The 11,793-nt window shown below is 32.0% G+C and overlaps 2 long non-coding RNA genes across 2 annotated transcripts; both read left to right on the top strand.

Moving 5' to 3' along the window:
- Positions 1–4,643: 4,643 nt before the first annotated feature.
- Positions 4,644–5,350, top strand: LOC133804901 (uncharacterized). Its single transcript, XR_009878695.1, has 2 exons — positions 4,644–5,034; positions 5,225–5,350. It is a non-coding gene; the product is annotated as an uncharacterized LOC133804901 (long non-coding RNA).
- A 531-nt stretch (positions 5,351–5,881) lies between these two features.
- Positions 5,882–7,475, top strand: LOC133804855 (uncharacterized). Its single transcript, XR_009878664.1, has 4 exons — positions 5,882–5,987; positions 6,548–6,629; positions 7,290–7,321; positions 7,414–7,475. It is a non-coding gene; the product is annotated as an uncharacterized LOC133804855 (long non-coding RNA).
- Positions 7,476–11,793: the final 4,318 nt, after the last annotated feature.

The raw sequence follows: 11,793 nt of genomic DNA on the forward strand, positions 1-11,793 counted from the left end.
AAAAGAGGCCTGACTTGCATTTTCTGTTGCTAGTTTGCATACTGAGCTAATTAGTAGGAGACACAATCTTAAGTAGAGCTACCTTAGTTTCTTTTATTTTTGTTAGTCTATGTAATATGATCTAGTGTGGCACCACAATTTTTACTATAAGGGAAAGAAAATCAATATAATCTATGATGTGGGAGAGTTGAATTGATAACTTTGTCCATGTTGTTTTTTGTAGAAGTAGTTTTTATGGATGCTAATAGTTCTGTTAATACATTATTCATTTTTGGCCTCTTCTCTTTATGATAAGCCTATTCAAGTATACTAGTAATATCTATTATTGAGTGGCAATCATATTGTCAATACACAGTTGAGGATCACAGTGTCAAGTTCTGTAGTTGTGTTAATCAGTAATCAGTGATTGCTTTGATGTGCAAGAGTTGTCTCTTTTTTAAAAATGCACTAAAATGTTGAAAAATGGTGTCTTGTATTTATCCTTGCATTTTATTTATCTCCACTCTTACTATCATATGATGTCCAACTTTTAATTGGTTTGGAATTTTCAGGTTGTTGGGTTGGATTTAGTGGATGATGAAAGAAACCCTGAAAGAACCTCCACAAAACATATGCCCACTCCAGATCAGTGAACTAATGCCTTCAATCGTACCTTTTCTTACTATTTGTATTACTCTTATGAAAATCTCTACAAATTAAACAAGGTATTTCATAACAGTACACAACTTTTTAGAAAAGTTTCTCTTTACACTATCTATAATTTTTATGTAACGATTTTTTTTGTTTAACACCTTATTGTTTCTCTGATATTTCTTTGTTGTAAAATTTAAAATTTGATGGATTAATCTCTTCAAAAAAATAATAATTATATATATATAAATTATGATGAGTTAGAGTTAGATTCTCTAAGTTGGAATTAAGTGTTTTATGTATATAATAGATTAAGAAAATGAATATTAAAAAAAATTATTAAGCATTAAGTACCTTTAGAATATAATATATATATATATAAAATTGATGTTTATAAATATATATTTATTGTTGTGAATCTAAAAAAGATGGTATCACCTCTATTTTGAACAAATTGTGATATTTTGATGCTTTATTTCTCTTGTTTGTGACTGTTTTTCTACAGGGGTTCTTCTAATTCTTTTGTTTGCGTTGTCAATTTACTGCTATATGCTCCCATGAGCTTTTTGTTTTTGTATTTCTTCAATATATTCATGTTTGTCCTTTGAGAGGTCACCAGTACAAAAAAAAATAATAATAGATTTTGATAATATTTTTAGTTAAAAAAAGAATATGATATTGGACACTTATTTAGCAGCTGAACATTATATCATATTCTTGGACACTTACTCTCCTGAGATAAGCTTGTTCACTACCATATGAGTATTGATTCTTTACTGTGTCTAGTTTGTGAGTTGGAGTAGGAAACTCATGCCCATCTATTTTTTGATTGTCTTTTTTCTCAGCAAGTTAGATCAAAAGTTGCTTCTTGGCTGGGAAATGATATTTGGCCGGTTAAGTATGAAGATTGGTCCACTTGGATGATCGGGAGACCTAAAGGTCTTAAGCAAAAAATAGCAATAGCAACATTGGCTGCTTCAGGTTATGTGATATGGTGGAATCGTAATACTTGTTTGTTCAGATTTTATTCTATGACAATTGATAGTATAGATCACTTGATCAAGTATTGTTTGAAAGCTAGAATTTTAAGACGTCCTAGGACAAAGTTTGGGAAAAAAGATTTAGCTTTTGTTGAGAAGTTTGACCAGTTGTAATGTTTCTGGCTGTGGGTGCTCTGTTAGAGCTTGAATTGTAATTGTTTTGTTGAGTTTCAATATATTCTCTTTTCATAAAAGAAAAAAAAAAAAGAATATGATATTCGTGTATGCTTCCATGATTTTTTTATATTGCAAGATTTGAACTTTGGGTATAAAGACCTGCTTTGATTATATTCACAAGTTAATATATCCTGCTAAAGAAGTTTTAATATTAATAGTTTTGCATAAAATGTGTTGATTAATTTGGATTTATTAGATTTCTTTTTCTCTATATATGATTAATTTTTTTTTAAATGGATTAGACATGATTATTAATTAGCAATGACTGGTTATAGCATATAAATCTACATATATATTAGTTTTTTTTAAGGATAATAATTCTTCTAATTTTTGGTTCCATGGTTTATGGTAGCTATGTGTCATTCAAAGTCAATTTTTTGGTTTATAATTACAAAATGAACCTGTTGTAGTGAGAATTATCTACCGAACCTCTAGTCATTAAATTATTCTTGATTGTGATTGAAGTGCAGGAGTTTTATCATCTCCGCTCTAGCCTCAGGGCTGAGAAAGAACATGCTTCACTTCTTGATGATTTTAGAGAGTTTGATAGAACAAGATTAGACTTGGAAGAGGGTGGTGATTCTGACGAGCAAGGTTGTAATGACCCACTACTCTAGACTTTTGGACCATTAATGAAACTATACATACAAATCCTTAATAATGCTTACATTGCGAAAATACCATAATTTTTATTAGGTAACTTGTAAAAATAAGAGTTACTTACAAAAATATCAAGAAGGATATGGGATCCCATTATCTTAAAAACAAAACATAATTTAAAATAAAGGAGTTACATAGAAAGTGCGGAAAAATTACACATAAACCCATAAATAAAAGACTACATCCTCGAAATCGAACTCTCGACTCCTTGAATCCATTCACCATCGATACACAATCTCCAAGCATCCAAGAACCTTACCGCCACTAATAGCTATTTTCCTGCACATATAAACAAAAAGGAATGAGCCTAATGCCCAGCAAGGAAAATCTAACACATACTTCATATACATAAATTTGAAGAGAAACTAAAGACATAACATAACACTTATTACATACACATACTATAATGGCCATTATTACTTGGGGTCCCATAGACTAAACAAGTCATATGCCCATGAGATTAGTGGGGTCCTACTAGCTAAGTAGGTCATATGCCCATAATCTATTTGGGGTCTTGTTAGTCATATGGGTCATATGCCCAAGCCTACAACATACATATCATAACACATATCATAACATAAGAAACATAAGATAACATATAAGACATATAACATATGCATTTCTATCCTATTTTCCTTACCAAAGTTACCGGGATATGAGGACAGAGTTGGGACTTTTGGAACACTCCTAAAACCATATATAACAGGGTGAGTAGATTTGAAGAAAAAGAAATGAAAGGAATGGAAGGACTAAACCTTGAGAAAAATACTTACCAAAACCTTTTTGCTCAAGAACTTAGATTTCCTAACCAAAATAAAAATTAAGGTTAGAGGCTGAGTAGAAGACTATGAGAACTTGAAAGAAAAGTACAGAATTGAACTAGAGTTTTGGGTTACCTTGAAGACTTGTAAGACCAATCTACACCTCAAACCGAAATACTATAAAACCTTACTTCCCCAAGTGTTTGATAAGCTTATGATGATCAAGCTTATGATTTCCCCACCCAAGTGTTTAACTCTCACACTCACCTAACAACTTGCAGCCTCTGAACTTAGAGTAAAAGGTGAATAATGGCTGGGTACTAGGTCCTATTTATAGAGTTTAGGAATGAAAGGATCTTAATTTTACTTGAATAAAAATAATAGCTTTTTAGTTGAAAATAATTTGAATAATCGTTCAGCAGAGGCTGAAGACTCGTTCAAAAAGGTGCTGGACTTATCAAGAGGTTGAATGGCTGAATGGAAAACAAATTCAAAATGTTTCAAAATATGCTGAAGGAGGCGATATATCGCCCCCTGTAGGCGATATATCGCCTGGGCCAGTATGCCCGAGGCTGTCGTGCATCGTCTCGTGTTTTCCGTATCTACGTGCTGCGATATATCGGCACACGTTGATTAATTAAACACGAAATTACACATTTTTAGCTAAGTTTGAATGGAGTAAACAGCCTTGACTAAGCCCTCAACGTATTCAAAGCTGCTGACTGACCTTATAGCATTCAAACTTTTACCCTTATTAAATTTAATCCTCAAAATACTTAATCCTTAATCATCCATACATAACATGTGCTTAAAATCCTATTGGTCCTTATCTAAACCTTATAGTATAATAAATATTATCCTTAATATCAGTCATATAATCAAACCTTAGGTTAACATTAATATTCTTAAACTATAGGTTAAACTTAGAAAATCTTCAAGTACTACTATGAGTGTCCAAATAATTCCCGGTCTGAACCAAAAATCCACAGTTACAAAGATAATGCTATAAATACTATAATACTACTATCTAACTAGCTAAGTAAAGTTCTTGGACTCTACAAAGGTCTTCTAAAAGAGCATGCATCTATCGTTTGATTCTGTTTTCAACTAATGTATAAAAAATTCTATTACTTATGCATCTAAGCATTTAATTGTATATTTGTATAATTAATAAGTGGAGGATGATGTGCTTTAAATTAATTAAAACTGAAGAAAGATATAAGAAGCATCATCCTTTTAATATTAGGCCTAGTAGTTGATACATACAAAGAGTTTTTAACTATGATAGCTTTTGTTTCTGTTGTTTTCTTCTTAAATAAATTAGCCTTCTTTAATGTAATGTCTTTCAACTGAAATGTGATAAAATCAACAATATATATTCAGAGTTGTGTTGTGGAATTAATTATTTTTAATAAATTAGATATATTTTTTTTTTTAGCTATGATATATGAATGAACTTTATTAGGTTACCATAATAATTATGATCATGCAATAGTGCACATCCTGGCAACTTATAAAAGACATTAAAAGTGAAATTGAACGCGATTCCACTCAACTGGTATTGTTGTTAATGTATAGTTTAAGGCTTTTGGCTCAATACAACATATGTACATGTGTATGTACGTATATATACATATTTATATAATTCTAATCTTTCAAGTTCATGAAGAAATCTTTTCATTGGTGTCTAGGTTTCACCTTCCCATTGCATACCATGGGCGAGCATCATCTGTTGTAATCTCTAGAACGGACATTATTCGACCGAGGTTAGGACTTATGTTTACTGTTTTCTCTTTCTTTATTTAAGGTTTTGTTATTCTTGTTTGGTAACTGGAAAAAAAGAGGTACAGGGAAAAACATGGACAAAAATTGAACTAAAATTTATGACGGGTTAATGACAAAGAAATTTTTCACATCCAAGCAACTTATAAAAGACATATGTATTATGACTTTTAGATATTTGGTTGCAATTGAGACAAAGAAAATTCTTGAGATGGAAGGAGTTCGAAATCCATTGCCTCCTTCATTGTACAACTTTTATGTATTGATTGAAACGACAGGCAGTAGCGAGTCTTCTAACAAGTATTGTCCTTTACTTTCTTTTTCCACTTTTCTTCTCTTTATTTTTTTTACAGTCTTATGAAATAACTTTCCATAACATCCTTCTCGATGCAATGTTTTCTCTTAAAAAAATGTTATTTTCCCCCTAAATTCCTTTACAACAGATGGCATGTCCATACTAATAAGACTTTACTGTCTTGTTTGGGCATTTCCAGAGAAAAACTTGAAGCTTTCTTAATTCATGCAATGGAAGTTGGCCTGGTTTCTGATGGTGCTCTAGCACAAGACATTAACCAAGCATTATCGTTTTGGCATTTATGTGAGGTATCATTTTGCCTTCAACTTATCAATAGTGATTATAATATGGGTTGATCATTGCCTTGTTTTTCACATCTATTTAGTTAGATAGAAAGTATTAGTTCCAATAGCCATGATTCATTCTCAATTACACAGAAATTTGGAAACAAATGTTTTATTGATTTTTCATCTTTACTTTGCATTTAAAATACAGAGAAACAATAAAGAAAAACGTCTTATGCTATATTGATGCAAGGTTTACCAGAAGCATTGTAAAAATCAGGGGCAATTTACAAATATGATTTGTCTATACCTATTGAAAAGATGTATGATCTTGTAGAGGAGATGCGAACAAGACTTGGTAAGCAAACTTTATGGTGTTACTTTCAATAGCACGAATGACAGACTTGACAAAATGTACCCTCTTAACAATAGAAGGATGGGGGCTACTGTGACAGACTTAACATCCTTTGAGATACCAGTTTTGCTTTTATCTAATGATAGCTTGGTTCTGCCTTATTCTTCTTTTTTGAAAACCAGATTGAAAATTAAAATGATGTTGAAGAAAGCAACTGAATGGGTTTCTTCAACTGCACATGAGAGTTCTTGCCTTAGCTTTGTATTTAAAATAAATTTGGGCATCTCTATTATTTGGACCATATTTGTAATTTATTTACATACTAGAGCAAATTAATTTTTTGGACCATATTTGGGTTGTATTGAAAGTGTAAATTTGGAAATTGTAATCTCAATAAGTTTTCTTATAATGTGGGTAAGCTATTTTGGAGAATGAGTCCCAGATGAGTTACTATGCTAGTATATTTATTCTATTTATATTGAGTATTTTTTTGGTCTTCTTTATAGTCAATATTATATGGGTTAGTTTTAATTTGTTTGTTGTTTCATTGCATTGACTATCAGATGAAGTCCATGGCTAGCACCCAGGCTTAGCCTTGGCCCCAGAAGTTGAAGAAGAAAGCTTAGAACTTTTTGTTCATTTCAAGTAAGTAAATAAGCTTCTTTTCCAAACTCTTTTCCTTTAGAACTCAAATTTTGTATATAATATAGATTTAGCATTTGCCTATGTTTTTGTCTTAGTTCTGAGTTTTCTGTTTTTGGATGATGATAGAAAATTGGCTGAGAATTATGAACTTTCCATTTGCTATAGAACACACTTTTTGTATATATATTTATATATTGGCTGAGATTTCTGAACATTCCATTTACTTTTGGTTCGAGTCATAGATCAATGATAAATAAAGTTATAAAGGGCCATCGATTGTAAGAACAAATCTGAGTTTATAACCATTTCTTATATATAGATGATTATATATCTAGGTAGGTCTGGTGTTAATTAGTTTTCCAGTAAATAAATGCAGGACTTGATTCTTCTTCTAGTAGTGTGGGCTCAGATGTCTCATCAGCTGCCAAGAAGAGTCGATTCCTAGACCTCAGAGGTTTTTGCCACTCTTTTTTACTTCCTACTTTCACTATTATACCTTTTGTTTCAAGATTTTGAGTCTTGAGATGCCTAAACTCAATATGAATCCCAATACCAAGGGTCTATGTATATATACATATAAGCATATTGATAGATATAACAATAAAAATAAGCTACTAATATAACCAACTATTCTTGATGGTGATACTCTGAGCTTTTCAGGTGAAACCAACAGAAATTCTCTTGAAGCCATGGTGAGTCCTTTATATATTTATACTCATACATATTCCATTAATCTTCTTATTAATATAAACTAATATGTGTTAATAATTCTGCACTTTGTCAGGTGAAGAGCACAGGAAAAGAATCATTACAATGGGGTGAGTGTGAGAACAGCTTCATTAGCTCAATGTTGTTAATTACTTGAAAACCATTTAAAACTCACTCTGTTTGTGTTCTAGCTTATACATATATATATGGCTGGAATGGCTGGTGGAGTGTATTCAGGTCTCACCTATGGAATGGCCGAAGCTCGAGGAGCTCATGATTGGGTAAGACAGACCACTTTATTTTTAGCTACCAAAAAATTAGTAGGTAAATGTTTTTTCTTTGCTACCAAAATAAAATGGTAATGCCCAAAATAAGATATAAAGTTTTCAATTATATATTTAGCTACCAAAAGAAAATTGAGATGTGAGATGTGTTTCAGAAATAAAAAGTCTGTTTTTATTTTTTATAATACAGAATCAGAATTTCATATTTTTGTCTAGGCAAGTTATTGTATTATATGTACTTCATTGTTTTGATTTCTTTTTTATTAGATTAGTTGGCTATATTTGGAAATGTGATCAGATGCATATCAATGTCTGCTTTGCTTGGGAGATGACATACTTTTAATTTTCCTTGCATGCAGTAGTTATTTATTTAGTTTTTGATATGTTTTATCTGGATTATATGAGGTGTTAGGTGTTAAAATTTAGACAGGAGTAAATTAGTTTAATCTTGTTATCTGCATGATTGTTCTTTCTGGTAAAGAAAGGTTGGTTGTTTGGTAAACTGCATCTAGTAATGATTCCTGACTGTGGAGATCAAACTTTCAGTTCATTTGGCACTGGAAAGAGTGGGCTTATGTTTTAGACCCCAATTGGTAAGAATCATGCTGAAGTCACACTACAAAAAAAGAGTGTTTTATTTCTTCTTTTTTTCTTTTTTATTTCTTTACGTGGTATCATGATCCAAGCTAAAATTTTTGTAATTTTTCACCCATATCCTCAATTTGAGATATTACTTTGTTGTGATATGACTTATGTGCATTAAAATACATCTCACTTTTCTATAGAAGCAAACCACTCAAAAATTTCCTTTTGGAACATTGTAGGCGGTGTCCTCTCTTGGAAATAATTTCCATAGCATTTTTCTTGAAGTAATTTGTGATGCTAGATAATAACAATAAAATATTTCTTTGTTTAGTTTGCAGATGGGACAAGCGAAATAGAAAAGGATACTTAATTTTGAAGGCTTTGTGTTGGGCAGATGTAGAATATTTTGTGCTGAAAGTAGTAACTTTTCAATATGTTGAATATTTAAGACTACTTGAATACTTAAAGAACATTTTGTTGTTGATGACAGTGTTGAATGTTTTAAACTAATTTGTAGATTGTTAATACAATGTTGAATGTTTTTACTTTTTGTTTTTTGAAAATCAAGTTCATTTGATGATGCTAGTATATATTAGAAAGCTAATTTTAATTATATAAATAAAAAATAAAAATATAATAGAATAAATTAGTGTTATATAAATGAATATATAATGAGAATTTAAACTTATCTAAATATTAAAATAATATGAAAAATGTGTTATAATATCTATTACAATAACACTTTTTATAAGTAAAGAATTTTGTTATGCAAATTTCATTATATAACACAAAAAATGTGTTATACTAAAGTGTAGTATAACACAAATTTATAAGTATTGAAATGTGTTATATAATCGACTATAAATAATATAATTAAACACTTATCTATTTATTAAAATAACACAGTAAGTGTGTTATCGTTGACAGTACAATAACACATATGTATAACAATGATAAAATGTTATGTAAAGTACCCTAACCTACGATAACATACTCGGTCTTAACACATCAAAAAGTGTTATGGTATGTTTAGATAACACATTTTTGGTGTTATTAAAAGCATTTTTTCTTGTAGTGAATAATGCTTATATGTTTGCTGATCTTACATGCATGGATGTTTGGATGATAGTTTAGTGATGGAATTCAAAATTCCATAGGCAATTTATGATTTTATGTGAGAAAATTATTAAGTCTTGACTTCCAATGGGTCAAGAAAAAATTATATTAACCTGTTTCTGGTATATTTTAGGGAAATCATATATTCATAGTGTATAGAAATTTTCATAAAGGATTTGAAATGACCAAGTTATGATTTTTGCAAATTAGTGTGCAATCTTCAAAATGACTTTTAAAAACTGTACAAACAACCGATTTTGGACAACGAGTTCCATGAGTTTGGAATGAACACTCTTTTTATATTAGTAAAATAATTGGTAAAGTTTATAAGAAAAATATTAAAAGAACTAAGAGATATGATTTTTCAAAGTCAGGCAAAAAAATTCTGGAAGCTTAAAATAGCTTCTGGATAGCCATTTTTGGGAACACTTTTCACTGAGTAAAAATTATCCAAATTACCTAATTTTTTGTATGAGAAATTTTTACATATCATAGTATAGGCCTAAGAAATTTCAGACCTAAATAATAAATCAATTAGATTTTATGAATTTTCAAATTTTAAGAGAAAGACTAATTTTTCCATGGACAGTTTTAAAGGTGGACTTTTTGAAATTTTTTAAGTGCTTGGCTAAGAATTGTAATTTAATCATGATAATTAAAGATATAGCTTTGACACATCAAATAATTATTAAGGTTAATTTCGATATTAGAAAATTAATATTTTTATTAATTAATAGAATTTTGTTTAAGAAATAAAAAATGGTCCAAAATCCTAATTTTTCATCAAAATGGATTAAACTATATTTTTAAAATACAATCAACTTTCTCTTAAATTTTCTTACAGACAAACTAAACTTAATTAATATTTGTTATAATTCTTTCTTAATCAATTAAATTAACCTAATTTATCAAAGTTTATGATTTAAGTAATTTTTCCATAAAGTATTATATTTTTGGTAACTTATCAAAGAAAGGGTAAAGTCAGTAAAGCTTGAATGCTTCCAAAATCATATTTTTTTCTGGCTAGGTTCAATAGTGACACTATTACAAATACAGGCTTTTACATCATTTCTTATACGTTAAAGAAAAGAAAAGTGACATAAAAGATGTTGTTATCCAAAAAGCAGGTATGGGTGATGTGCAGGCGTTTTCAACACGTGGCTGACACCTGGCAGGAGTCCTGTTCGACCATCGACCAGAGAGATTCCCATGGCGTAACATTTGAACTTTATATACGACCAGATTGATCGTATACTCCATATATTTGGAGAAGATCTTGTGCAGTTATGATCATATCCATGATTGTCTCTCATGACTTCCTGAATATCCGACTAATTAGGAAAGAATATCTGTAACAAATTTAGGTATTCTTCCTTGAGCCTATAAATAAAAAAGAAATAGCTCAAGGAAGGGACTTTTTGGTTGACTTGAGTTCATACTTTACAAGGGAATTAGAGCTATCATCTTAAGATTGTATCATTCACCTCTCTAAGGTCTGTGAAACTCGGAGAACCCTAGTTCTTTGATTACTCCTTTGAGGTTCAATATCAATAATAGCTTAAGTGGACGTAGGTTATTACCGGTTCTTGGGGCCTAACCACTATAATATCGTTGTGTCATTTACTGTTTTTCCATTATACCTGCTTTAATACTTTTTGTCATATCAAATATCCAACTCCGTGTCAGTTGACTAAAACGAGGGTCAACATTCTGGTGCTTTCATTGAGAGCTTGAACTCAAGATTGTTGAAGCATTAATGGCGAAAACAATAAAGAAGACTGGGCAGACGGCTGGTGCTGCACCATCTCAACCTCCTCCTCCCCCAAACATGGCTGAAAATGAGCCACATCTGGAGTTTGATGAGGAGGAACTGGACTCTGAGATGCTGAGAAATACCCTGGTGGTATTGCAAGATGAATTTGCCAATCTGAGGGCCGGTCAAGAGAGCACTGCAGAGATTATGGCGCGGCAGCAACAAGAGATATAGCGTCAGCGCCAAGAGCTAAGTGAAAGACAGGCGGAGATGGACCGTCATCAGAGGGAGGCCATGGCAGCCCTCAAAGTAGCCCTGCAGTTGGCTAGGAATCAGGCTGCACCTGCCTCTCGGCCTTATCAACCCTCAAATGGGCCACCCCAAAGGGGTCCCAATCCTAGCCCTCCGATCCAGCTGACAAGCCCTCAAAGGCCCGAGCAACCATCAATGCCTCAGGATGATGTCCCACCAAGGGATCCTGAGATGCAACCTCCATCCCAGGCTGGTCGCGGCAATCCCCCACAGCCAAGGCAGAATAGGGCCGGGCAGCAGCCCCGTAGTCCTAGATACCAAAGGGGCGAAGAGCCGAACCCACCGAGCAGGGGGCAGCGTCCTTCTGGCAACAAAAGGTACTCAGAGATAAGCTCTGCGGTCCGGGCCCCCCCACGGCATGATAATGCACGGGGACCTACCGACCAGCGCAGGCCACCCTCTAACG

The sequence above is a fragment of the Humulus lupulus genome, chromosome X, assembly GCF_963169125.1.
Source record: "Humulus lupulus chromosome X, drHumLupu1.1, whole genome shotgun sequence".
NCBI classification, from domain to species: Eukaryota; Viridiplantae; Streptophyta; class Magnoliopsida; order Rosales; family Cannabaceae; genus Humulus; species Humulus lupulus.